Below are 12995 nucleotides of genomic sequence, written 5' to 3'. Positions count from 1 at the left end.
GAGAGTGGAAGCGTTTTCCAAAATTTAATCGTATCATTCAGTTTATTTAATAGTGGTATAAAATTGGCACTAAATAATGATTTGTGTCTTCTCGTAATTTGAATACCCAGGTACTTGAATTTTTCTGTTGCAATTTTGAAGGGGAATTTTAGTAAGTGTCTCGAATCCTGTGGTTTTAAAGACATAATTTCGCTTTTATTCCAATTTATTCTATATCCTGAAAAAGAGCCAAATTCCTCAATTAGTGTTAATAAGGTGGGTATACTCGTTTGTGTATTAGTAATATATAAAAGGATATCATCAGCGTATAATGAAATTTTATTCTTTGAGTCCTTGCTGTTATATCCATGAATATTCGGGTGATTTCTAATCCTTTCGGCCAGCGGTTCTATCATAAGGGCAAATCGCAATGGTGATAAGGCACACCCTTGCCTATTACCCCTTGATAAGTAAAATTTTGGAGATAGCGTATTGTTAGTTAATATTCTTGCCGTAGATCTATCATAAAGTAGTTTAATCCATCTGATAAAATTCTCTCCCATATTAAATTTTTGGAGTACCTTGTATAAATACTGCCATTCTACTTGATCAAATGCCTTCTCTGCATCCAACGTGACCACTGAGATATCTTCATTGTCCTTCTTATAAGAGTACATTATATTAAAAAGCCTTCTCAAATTATTAAATGATTGTCTTTTGGGTATAAATCCCGTTTGATCCGTAGTTATTAAATTGTTAATATAATTATTTAGCCTTCTAGCTAGAATCTTTGCTAAAATTTTCTGATCCGTATTTAGAAGTGATATAGCTCTATAAGAACCAGGCTCATCTAAATCTTTATCTTTTTTTGGTATAAGCGTTATTGTTGCTTCTGCTAGGGTTTCTGGTAGTTTATTTTCAGTATAAGCCTGCGTGTATAAATTAAATAATCTTGGTAGAATAGACTCCTGAAATCTTTTATAAAATTCATTACTAAAGCCATCTGGTCCTGGGGTCTTCCCATTTTTCAATGAGTTTATTATTTGTTTTATTTCTTCACTAGCAATCCGTGCTCCTAATTGCTCTTGTTCTAAACTATCCAGTTTTGGGAGCTCGCAATTATCTAAAAAATTTGTAATTTTACTTACATCTGTCTTTATTTTGGATGTATATAAATTATGATAAAATTGGGCAAACCTCTTATTAATATCCTTAGGCAATGTTAGCAACTCACCATTGTCCGATTTAATTTTTGTAATAGTTTTTTCCTTTTCTCGTTGCTTCAATTGCCTCGCAAGCAGTTTATGTGGCTTATCCCCAAATTCGAAGTGTGCTTGTTTTGTAATTTGGAATAATCTTATTACTCTAGCCGATAATATTCTATTGACTTTATATTTCAGTGAAGTTATCTTATTATGTTTATTTATGGTTGGGTCAGTTGCATTGTCCAGTTCTAGTAATTTTATCTTCTGTTCTATCCGCTGAAGTTCTCTTTTATTTTCCTTATTTTGAAAACTTTGGTAAGAGATTATGACACCACGAATATATGCCTTGAATGTTTCCCATAATAGCGTGAGTGAGTGATGTGTCAATGGTGAGTGATCAGAAATAATACTATTATGATATGATGGTTTATTCGTATACGGGAACAATTTTGTGTCCAGTAAGAAATAGTCAATTCGCGAATAAGTTTTGTGAACTGATGAATAAAATGAGTATTCCCTACCACTTGGATTTGCTATTCTCCAAACATCAGCTATGTTATTATTTTTTATATAAGTATTTAAAAATTCACAGGTCTTGGTTTTAACAAGACGCTTCCCTAGCTTTATTGATTTATCTAAATATGGATCTATAACACAATTGAAATCTCCCCCCATTATTATATTTTGAAAATTATGCTCTGCGGTTAAATCTATTATTTTCCTAAAAAATTGTGGGTTATCAAAATTGGGCGCGTAAATATTTATCATAGTTAATGGTGTATTGTAAATTTCTCCTGTGACTATAACATATCTTCCCTCTTTATCAGATATGGAATTCTTTAATTTAAAAGGTATGCCCTTCCGAATTATAATGGCCGTGCCTCTTGCTTTAGAGGTGAATGAGGAGTAATAGGTTTGACCTATCCAATTTGCCCTTAATCTGATCTGAGTTTGTTGTTTCAAATGTGTCTCTTGTAGGAACGCAATATCCATATTTAATGATTTTAATTGTGCCAGAATTTTACCTCTTTTAATTGGCTCATTCGCACCTCTGATGTTCCAACTACAGAAGGTGAGACCTCCGGTATTTATTCGACTATTATCTTGCATTGGCTATTATTACCAGACTGTATGATTCATGTGATGCAGCCAAGTACCTCAGAATCCCGAATCCAGAGTTGTCCTTCATAATTTCTACAGTAGTTCTACATCTCCTGACATTATTAAACATAATTGAGGGGAAGAGAAAAACATAAAATAAAGTGTACATAAAAATGATTAAATCATGCAACACATAATTGTGAATAAACAAAAAAAGTGAATGTAATTTATCAAAAAAGCGATAAATTACAAAAAAGCCACCTAAGGTAGCTAGATTTGTTTTAAATTTGACCTCCGTCGATGAAATTATGCACTGGGCCCTATCCCCCTGTTAGAATTTGACCCAACGTTAGTCGGTTCCCTCTAATTGTTACCAAAATTATCATATCAGGTGATCGCTGAGCAGTTTAAAATAGAATAAAATAAAAGGGAAGGTAGAAGATTCGGCTTAAAATAAAAATAATGATGGGTTAAAATACCTCATCAAAAATTACACTTTTCATTTACCTGTATGTTAGTTAATTCATTATTAGTATTTAGTAATTAAAATATATGTCTAACCTCCCCCACCCTTCTTGCTATGTAGTTAATCTTGTTAGTATAGGACATTACGCCTTTAACGTTGGTTGAGTATATTGTGTGTAATTGGTTAATTAGTTAGTTAGTTATATGTGTAAATAATAGGTCATATAGTGTGAAACATATGCCTCTTATCATGGCCATTTCAAAAGGCGACAGTCTCATAGTTCTCCGTGCTTCAGAATTTGGTGATGTGCTTGCAACCTTGAGCTTTCCTATGTGCTTTCAGTTCAGGCCCATGTTATTAAATAGCACATTCTTTGCAGATAAGACTGTCTGGTAACTGTCTGAAGGTTTCGAGTGGTTTAATTTGAACAGAAAAAACAGTTTCCAGACAAAATGTCAATTAATCTGATCCTGGTTGAATTTTGTTTAAAATCTCCTCGGCGTATTTGCAGGCAGCGTCCGGGTCGGTAAATGAGCGTTGCTTGCCCTTAAACGTAATTAGCATTTTTGCTGGATAGATCACGCCATAACGAACTTCAGAATGTCCATATAAAACACTGCTTGCAGTTTTAAACTCGCGTCTTTTTGCCAGAATTTCCCGAGGGTAATCCCTGTAGAATCTTACGATATTATCAGCGAATGTAAGATTTTCTCCATATTTTATCTTCTTTAATAGAGTTTCCACAGTTGAAATATCTAGAAACTTTACAATAATTTGCCTTGGTTTAGCATTATCGTGTTTTTGGAGGCGACCCACTCGATGAGCCAGATCTATCTTTAGTTTTTCAGGAAGTTTGAAAACATCTTTAAGTAGATTAGTAATAAAATCACGCATTTGAAGGCCGTGTTCGGCACCCTCTTTAACTCCTACAAGTCTCAGATTTTGTCTCCTAGACCTGGCCTCTAAATCTTGACATTTCTCATTCAATTTATTCGTTAACTGCCAATTCGTATCGTGTTGTTTTTTCAGACCTGTTATCTCTTGGCTCATCTGTTCCATCTCACCCTCCATTTCTTCCATCAATTTTTCCGTGTCTGTTAATTGCTTCAGCAGGATGTCATGTTTGTTGTTATACTCTCTCCGCATACTTTCCATTTCCTTCGCTGTGCTGGACTCCAAATCTTTAAACTGCTGCTTCAGGGCTACATAAAGCTCTTTTACTTCGCCAGAGCTATTATCAATTTTCATAGAAAGATTGCCCTCCATAGTGGAGAAGTTATTCTGAATTGTAGAATTCATTTTGGCAAATTGCTGCTGAAGATCTTTACTAATATCTTTAAGAATATTAGCTCTTACCGTTTCTTCCCAGCTTTTCATTTCTTTCTCCTTTGTATCACTTCTCGCAGCCATATCGCTTGTAGGTGGTTGAGGTTCCAGCTCCTCTTCCGAACTTTCAAACGTGAGTTCAGGGGTAGTTTCCAGCTCATCCAGAGCTTTTTGGAGCTGGAGACTGATTGTAGTTTTCTTGGGTCCTCTCTGACCTCTTCTCTTTCTCATCCAGTATTTACGATAAGATCGTTTAAAATCCCAAAACCACCAGTATCGTTTGATGGAGTCAGTACCCTTGACGTTCAGCAAACCTAATAAGAATTTTTAACTCGTTCCTGGCATGGGAGTCGACTTTAAACGCGATTTGTCTGGAGGAGAGCTCAGTGTAGCTGCCTTCAATGCTTCATAGCAGCCACCGGAAGATTCTCTGCTTGTTTATCTGCTCTTGGTGTTTCATGCGATTCTGCAATGCATAACCCTTTGTCCATTGCTCAGTGAAGGAGGCTCCATGCTGGACTATACTGAAGTGTCCTAATTGTAATCGGTCCTGCGTACTTTTGCCTTGACCGACCAGCCTCTCTTCTTTAGACTTTTCTTCTTTAGACTTCTTTAGACTTTCTTTTAGACCTCTCTTCTTTAGACTTTTCTATTAGCCGTTTTCTACTCATTGTCACACATTTCTTCACCATTTCCTTGCATCGTTCAAGCCTTTTCTGTTGTTCATCTACTCGTCTTCTTAAGTCACCTTTCTGGTTCTTTATCAAGAAGCAGGATCTATATTGTCTTTGCAATACAACATTGGCTTTCCTATATCGTTTAAGCCTTTTCTGTAGTTTATCTATGTGTCCACTTAAGTCACATCTCTGGTTCTTCATCGAGTAAGATCTATATTGTCTTTTCACTACACCACTGACTTTGATTTGTGCTCTGTTTAGTTTTCTTGCCTTATAAGCACGGTAGTGAGACTGCACTACAATTGTTGTATCTTTCCGTTTGAGGAAGTTTTTCCTATATCGTTTAAGCCTTTTGTATCGTTTCAGCCTTTCTGTTGTGCCTTTATTTGTGTTTTTAAGTCTTTCCGATACCAACTCCTACGGAGTACTGACTGACCTTTTACAGTAGCTCTCTTTTGCTTAACCCACTGCCTAATTACCATACTCTTGTTGGCAGTCTGAATGGTAATAGTTGCATCCCTCATTGACTGATATTGCACAAACTGGGATTGTCCTATTTTACATGCTTTGTACCATCTCTGGATTGAAATGACTGCTTGACGCACAGCTTTGTAGCGTACCCTTAATCGGTAAACACGTTATGCTGCTTGCAGAGTGACTACAGCCGCCTTTTGCATCAATAAATTATTTCTTGTAATGCACATTCGTATGAATGACTCAATACAGCATGCTGCCTTGATTTTCTCTACCAATACTCTGGCTTTGATCCCGCGGTATAAGGCCTGAATACAAACCACTGATCTTCTCAAACTCTTATACTGTCTCACTTGGACATCTCTTATCTGGCATGCTCGGTATCGTTGCTGTACCGCAATGGCAGACCAGCTTAGTTTCTTAAAATACTGACGCTGTTTATGCATCTGATAATAAGTCTGTATTACCTTGGCAGATTTATGCATGCCCCGCAGCTGCTTTCGAACAAGCATTCCTCGGTAGGCTGCCTGAAGCAGTACAACACTGCTGCGTACCTTCATGTAAGTTTTGTCACTTACCATTTAAGGTGTGCCCTATAATGGGTTTGCACTATTATAGCTGCGCTTCTCATTGCCTCGTATTGACGGTATACTCTATGCATTCTAAATGCTGCTTGTTTTACCGTTGCTGCCTTCTGTTTGTTCCGGATCTCTCTCCGTACCTTCATACCCCTGAATGCAGCTTGAATAGCTAGGGTTGCTCTTTGGATGGCAATTTCCCTTTTCCTTTGACTTATTTTCCTTTGCCTTTTACCTTTGGCCTTTTTCCTCTGCATTTGGCCTTTGTCACTTGGCACTTGACTTGTGTCCCTTTGCACTTGACGTGTGTCCATTTGCACTTGACTTGTGTCCCTTTGAACTTTACCTTTGTCCTTTTGCATTTGATCTTGGTCCTTTTGCATTCGACTTTCGTCCTTTTGCACTTGACCTTTGTCCTTTTGAACTTGACCTTTGTCCTTTTGCACCTGACCTTTGTCCTTTTGCATTGGCCATTTGTCGTTTTGCACTTGACCTTTGTCCGTTTGCACTTGACCTTTGTCCTTTTGCACTTGACCTTTGTCCTATTGCATTTGACCTTTGTCCACTGCATTTGACCTTTGTCCTTTTGCACTTGACCTTTGTCCTTTTGCACTTGATTTGTCCTTTTGCACTTGACCTTTGTCCTTTTTCATCTGACCTTTGTCCTTTTGCACTTGATCTTTGTCTTTTTGCACTTGAACGTTGTCCTTTTGCACTTGACCTTTGTCCTTTTGCCCTTGACCTTGGTCCCTTTGCACTTGAACGTTGTCCTTTTGCACTTGACCGTTGTCCTTTTGCACTTGACCTTTGTCCTTTTGCCCTTGACCTTGGTCCCTTTGCACTTGACCTTTGTCCTTTTGCACTTGACCGTTGTCCTTTGAGGGTCTCCCTGCCCTCTTTCGTTCAAGCTCCTTGCCTCTGGATGCCCTTGGAGGTTTTGGCGAGAAATGAGCCATTAATACCACCTTACACTCCTCGTACGTTTTCTCGTGGGCGCTGCTGGCAGCAGCAACGTACGGAAGGTATGATAATTCTCTCTTCCTAAGCCTAATTTGAACCATGCGCTCTTATTCTCCTCTGTAGTGATATCATTAGCAATGAACGAAGCCTCCAAGACTTCAGTCCATTTCTCAAAATTGCACCCAGAATCTAACTGGGGCCATTTTCCTATCCATTGAATAGCCATGCTACCTGTTGCTATCCAGGTGCCCTGTTCAGGTGCTCTTATACAGACAAAACACTGCTTACCTCAAGATAGGAAAACACATATCATCTGTACAGCCAAAACACTGGCATCTGCCCTAGATAACACAGTTCTGCATTAATTAGCTTTAGCAACAATCACTGTCTCTTACTTTTTTTTTTGTTTTGTTTATTTTATTAGAAGTTAATACAGCACAAAACAGTACAGTGAAACCTAATTTTAGGTGCCAATTATGTAATACCGTAATCCATTCTATGTACAACCTCTAGTTTTATGTTATGAGAAGGAAGTAAGCAAGACAAGAAAAAGAAAACAATAGAAAGAGGAAAAGTGGAAAAATAGATGGTAGAGAGTAGAAAAACGTGAAGTGTGTATATAAAAAATAAAAAAGAAAGAGAGAAAATGGAAAGTAGAAATAGAAGAGAAGGCACCTTAAAAGAGAATTTTTCAAATCTGTATTCGGAGATGTAGATCTATCCACGTCATGAACTAAAATCAGAAATCTTTACGGTATCGCTGCAGCACATGATTCCAAAAAGTCGATGAAAGGAGACCAACTCCTTAAGAATTGGTCATATTTATCTATTAGTCGGAGTCCCATTTCTTCAAGGCGTGCTATGTCCATCATATTCCTAATCCACATTTTAACAGTTGGTATGGTTGTATTTTTCCAAAATGTAAGTATCAATTTCTTTCCAATTATTAACCCATAATTAATAAAAACATTTTGATCTTTATTTAAATTGGTATCTTCTCCTATCATTCCAAATATAACCCATTCCGTTTTGGGTTCTATTGTTGACTTGAAAAGCTTTGTAAATATATCAAATATATCACTCCAAAATTTATTCAACTTTGTACATCCTACAAACGAATGTGTTATATTAGCGTTTTGAAACAAACATTTATCGCATCTGGGAGAGACGTTTGGATAAAATTTATTCAACCTCGTTTTTGAATAATATAGTCTATGTAATAATTTGAATTGAATTAAATTATGTCTTGCATTAATAGAACAGTTATGTGTATTCATCAAATACTTTTCCCATCTATCCTTCGAGATCTTTATCATTAGCTCATGTTCCCAATCTTCCCTTAATGCTTCTGTTGAGGGTGATTCTCTATTTAATATATTATTATAAAAGTATGATATTAATTTTTGTGAATCAGCCTTAATAATCATTGCTTCTTCTAAAGGATCTAAAAATATAGTTTGAAATCTATGTGTTTATCTCTTCATAAAGTCACATACCTGTATATATTTAAAATATTGATTACCCTTCAATTTAAATTTTAATTGTAATTGTTGAAATGATAACAGTTTGCCCACTTCATACATATCCCCTACTTTCCTAATCCCCAATCTATCCCATTGTTGATATGTGTTGTCGATGAGAGAAGGTTTGAATGCGGTGTTGTTCAATAGTGGGGTTAGTACTGATAAATTATTTAATTTCAAGGATACTTTTATTTGTTTCCAAATTCTTATTATATTGTGAATAATTGGGTTCTTCTTATATATTATACTATTCAATTTTATCGGTGAGAGCAGGATCGTTCCTATATCGTGCGGATAGCACTCCTCTTTCTCCATTCTTATCCACTCCAACTGCTGAGTGGAACTATCCAGCTAGTACATTATGTTCTTAATATGCACTGCCCAGTAGTAATACATAAAGTTAGGTAATGATAAACCCCCAACTTCTTTAGATTTGCACAAATGCTTTCGTTCAATTCTATGTGTTCTGTAGTCCCATATAAAATTAGTGATAGTGGAATCTAGTTTTTTGAAAAAATATTTTGGAATATATATTGGGATCGCTTGAAACAAATATATTAATTGTGGTAAGAAAGTCATTTTTATAGCGTTAATTCTACCTATCAATGAGAGCGGGAGCGTTTTCCAAAATTTAATCGTATCATTCAGTTTATTTAATAGTGGTATAAAATTGGCACTAAATAATGATTTGTGTCTTCTCGTAATTTGAATACCCAGATACTTGAATTTTTCTGTTGCAATTTTGAAGGGGAATTTTAGTAAGTGTCTCGAATCCTGTGGTTTTAAAGACATAATTTCGCTTTTATTCCAATTTATTCTATATCCTGAAAAAGAGCCGAATTCCTCAATTAGTGTTAATAAGGTGGGTATACTCGTTTGTGTATTAGTAATATATAAAAGGATATCATCAGCATATAATGAAATTTTATTCTTTGAGTCCTTGCTGTTATATCCGTGAATATTCGGGTGATTTCTAATCCTTTCGGCCAGCGGTTCTATCATAAGGGCAAATAGCAATGGTGATAAGGCACACCCTTGCCTATTGCCCCTTGATAAGTAAAATTTTGGAGATAGCGTATTGTTAGATAATATTCTTGCCGTAGATCTATCGTAAAGTAGTTTAATCCATCTAATAAAATTCTCTCCCGTATTACATTTTTGGAGTACCTTGTATAAATACTGCCATTCTACTTGATCAAATGCCTTCTCTGCATCCAGCGTGACAACTGAAATATCTTCATTGTCCTCATTATGTGAGTACATTATATTGAAAAGCCTTCTCAAATTATTAGATGATTGTCTTTTGGGTATAAATCCCGTTTGATCCGTATTTATTAAATTGTTAATATAATTATTTAGCCTTCTAGCTAGAATCTTTGCTAAAATTTTCTTTTCCGTATTTAGAAGTGAAATAGCTTGATAAGAACCGGGTTCATCTAAATCTTTATCTTTTTTTGGTATAAGCGTTATTGTTGCTTCTGCTAGGGTTTCTGGTAGTTTATTTTCAGTATAAGCCTGCATGTATAAATTGAATAATCTTGGGATGATTGACTCCTGAAATATTTTATAAAATTCATTACTAAAACCGTCTGGTCCTGGGGTCTTCCCATTTTTCAGTGAGTTTATTATTTGTTTTATTTCTTCACTAGTAATCCGTACTCCTAATTGCTCTTGTTCTAACCTATCCAATTTTGGGAGCTTGCAATTATCGAAAACATTTGTAATTTTACTTACATCTGCCTTTATTTTAGATGTATATAAATTATGATAAAATTGGGCAAACCTCTTATTAATATCCTTAGGCAGTTAGAAACTCACCCTTATCCGATTTAATTTTAGTAATAGTTTTTTCCTTTTCTCGTTGCTTGAGTTGCCTCGCAAGTAGTTTATGTGGCTTATCCCCAAATTCGAAGTGTGCTTGTTTTGTAATTTGGAATAATCTTATTACTCTAGCCGATAGTATTCTATTGACTTTATATTTCAATAAAGTTATCTTATTATGTTTATTTATGGTTGGGTCAGTTGCATTGTCCAGTTCTAATAATTTTCTTTTCTGTTCTATCCGCTGAAGTTCTCTTTTATTTTCCTTATTTTGAAAACTTTGGTAAGATATTATGACGCCGCGAATATATGCCTTGAAGGTTTCCAATAATAGCGGTGCAGAAATACCCGGCGTGTCATTTATTTCGAAAAAAAGTTTTGTTTGTTCTTTTATATACTCATAACCCTGCGGGTTATTTAATATGTGTGCATTGAACCTCCAAACAGGTTTTATACTCGGCATTCCCTCAATTTTAAGTATAAAAGTCAATGGTGAGTGATCAGAAATAATACTATTATGATATGATGGTTTATTCGTATACGGGATCAATTTTGTGTCCAATAAGAAATAGTCAATTCGTGAATAAGTTTTGTGAACTGATCAATAAAATGAGTATTCCCTACCATTTGGATTTGCTATTCTTCAAACATCAGCTATGTTATTATTTTTTATATAAGTATTTAAAAATTCACAGACTTCCGGTGGCTGCTATGAAGCAGTGAAGGCAGCTGCACTGAGCTCTCCTCCAGACAAATCGTGTTTAAAGTCGACTCCCATGCCAGGATCGAGTTAAAAATTCTTATCAGGTTTGCTGAACGTCAAGGGTACTGACTCCATCCAACGGTACTGGTGGATTTGGGATTTTAAACGATCTTATCGTAAAAACTGGATGAGAAAGAGAAGAGGTCAGAGAGGACCCAAGAAGACTACAATCAGTTTCCAGCACCAAAAAAACTCTGGATGAGCTTGAAACCACCCCTGAACCCACGTTTGAAAGTTTGGAAGAGGAGCTGGAACCTCAACAACTTACAAGCGATATGGCTGCGAGAAGTGATACAAAGGAGAAAGAAATGAAAAGCTGGGAAGAAACGGTAAGAGCTAATAATCTTAAAGACATTACTAAAGATCTTCAGAAGCAATTTGCCAAAATGAATTCTACAATTCAGAATAACTTCTCCACTATGGAGGGCAATCTTTCTAAGAAAATTGATAATAGCTGCGGCGAAGTAAAAGAGCTTTATGTAGCCCTGAACCAGCAGTTTAAAGATTTGGAGGCCAGGACAGCGAAGGAAATGGAAAGTATGCGGAGAGATTATAACAACAAACATGACACCCTGCTGAAGCAATTAACAGACACGGAAAAATTGATGGAAGAAATGGAGGGTGAGATGGAACAGATGGGCCAAGAGATAACAGGTCTGATAAAAACAACACGATACGAATTGGGAGTTAACGAATAAACTGAATGAGAAATGTCAAGATTTAGAGGCCAGGTCAAGGAGGCAAAATCTGAGAATAGTAGGAGTTAAAGAGGGTGCTGAACACGGCCTTCAAATGCGTGATTTTATTACTAATCTACCTAAAGATGTTTTCAAACTTCCTGAAAAACCAAAGATAGATCTGGCTCATCGAGTGGGTCGCTTCCAAAAACATGATAATGCTACACCAAGGCAAATTATTGTAAAGTTTCTATATATTTCAACTGTGGAAACTCTATTAAAGAAGATAACCTATGGAGAAAATCTTACATTCGCTGATAATATCGTACGATTCTACAGGGATTATCCTCGGGAAATTCTGGCAAAAAGACGCGAGTTTAAAGGGGCAAGCAGTATTTTATATGGACATTCTGAAGTTCGTTATGGCGTGATCTATCCAGCAAAAATGCTAATTACGTTTAAGGGCAAGCAACGCTCATTCACGGACCCGGACTCTGCTTGCAAATACGCCCAGGAGATTTTAAACAAAATTCAAGGTGGAACAGATTAATAGCCATTTTATCTGTGAAACGTTGTTTTTTCTGTTCCAATTAAGACACTAGAACGCTTCAGACGGTTCCCAGACAGGCTTAACTGGCAAGAATGTGCTGTTTAATAACACAGGCCGAATTAAACTTCTGAACTGAAAGCACATATGAAAGCTCAAGGTCGCAAGCTCGTCACCAAACCCTTCAGCACGGAGAACTATGAGACCGTCTCCTTTTGAAATGGCCATGATATGAGGCATCTGTTCCACACTATATGACCTATTATCCAATTACGCGCAATAAACTCAACCAACGTTAAAGGCGTAATGTCCTATACTAACGCGATTAACTATATTGCAGGAAGGGTGGGGGAGGTTAGACATATATTTTAAATACTAAATACTAATAATAAATTAACTAACATACAGGTAAATGATAAGTGTAATTTTTGACGAGGTATTTTAACCCATAATTACTTTTATTTTAATCCAAATCTTCTACCTTCCCTTTTATTTTATTCTATTTTAAACTGTTCAGCGATGACCTGATATGATAATTTTGGTAACAATTAGAGGGAACCGACTAACGTTGGGTCAAATTCTAATAGGGGGATAAGGCCCAGTGAATAATCTCATCGACGGAGGTCAATTTAAATACAAATCTAGCTACCTTAGGTGTTTCTTTTTGTATTTTATCGCCTTTTTGATAAATTACATTCACTTTTTTTGTTTATTCACAATTATGTGTTGTATGACTCAATAATGTTTATGTACACTTTATTTTATGTTTTTCTCTTTCCCTTAATTATGTTTAATAGTGTCAGGAGATGTAGAACTACTGTAGAAATTATGAAGGACAACTCTGGATTCGGGATTCGGAGGTACTTGGCTGCATCATCTGAATTATACAGTCTGGTAA

This window comes from Leucoraja erinacea, unplaced genomic scaffold, assembly GCF_028641065.1.
Source record: "Leucoraja erinacea ecotype New England unplaced genomic scaffold, Leri_hhj_1 Leri_747S, whole genome shotgun sequence".
NCBI classification, from domain to species: Eukaryota; Metazoa; Chordata; class Chondrichthyes; order Rajiformes; family Rajidae; genus Leucoraja; species Leucoraja erinaceus.
This window is presented reverse-complemented; position numbering follows the sequence as displayed.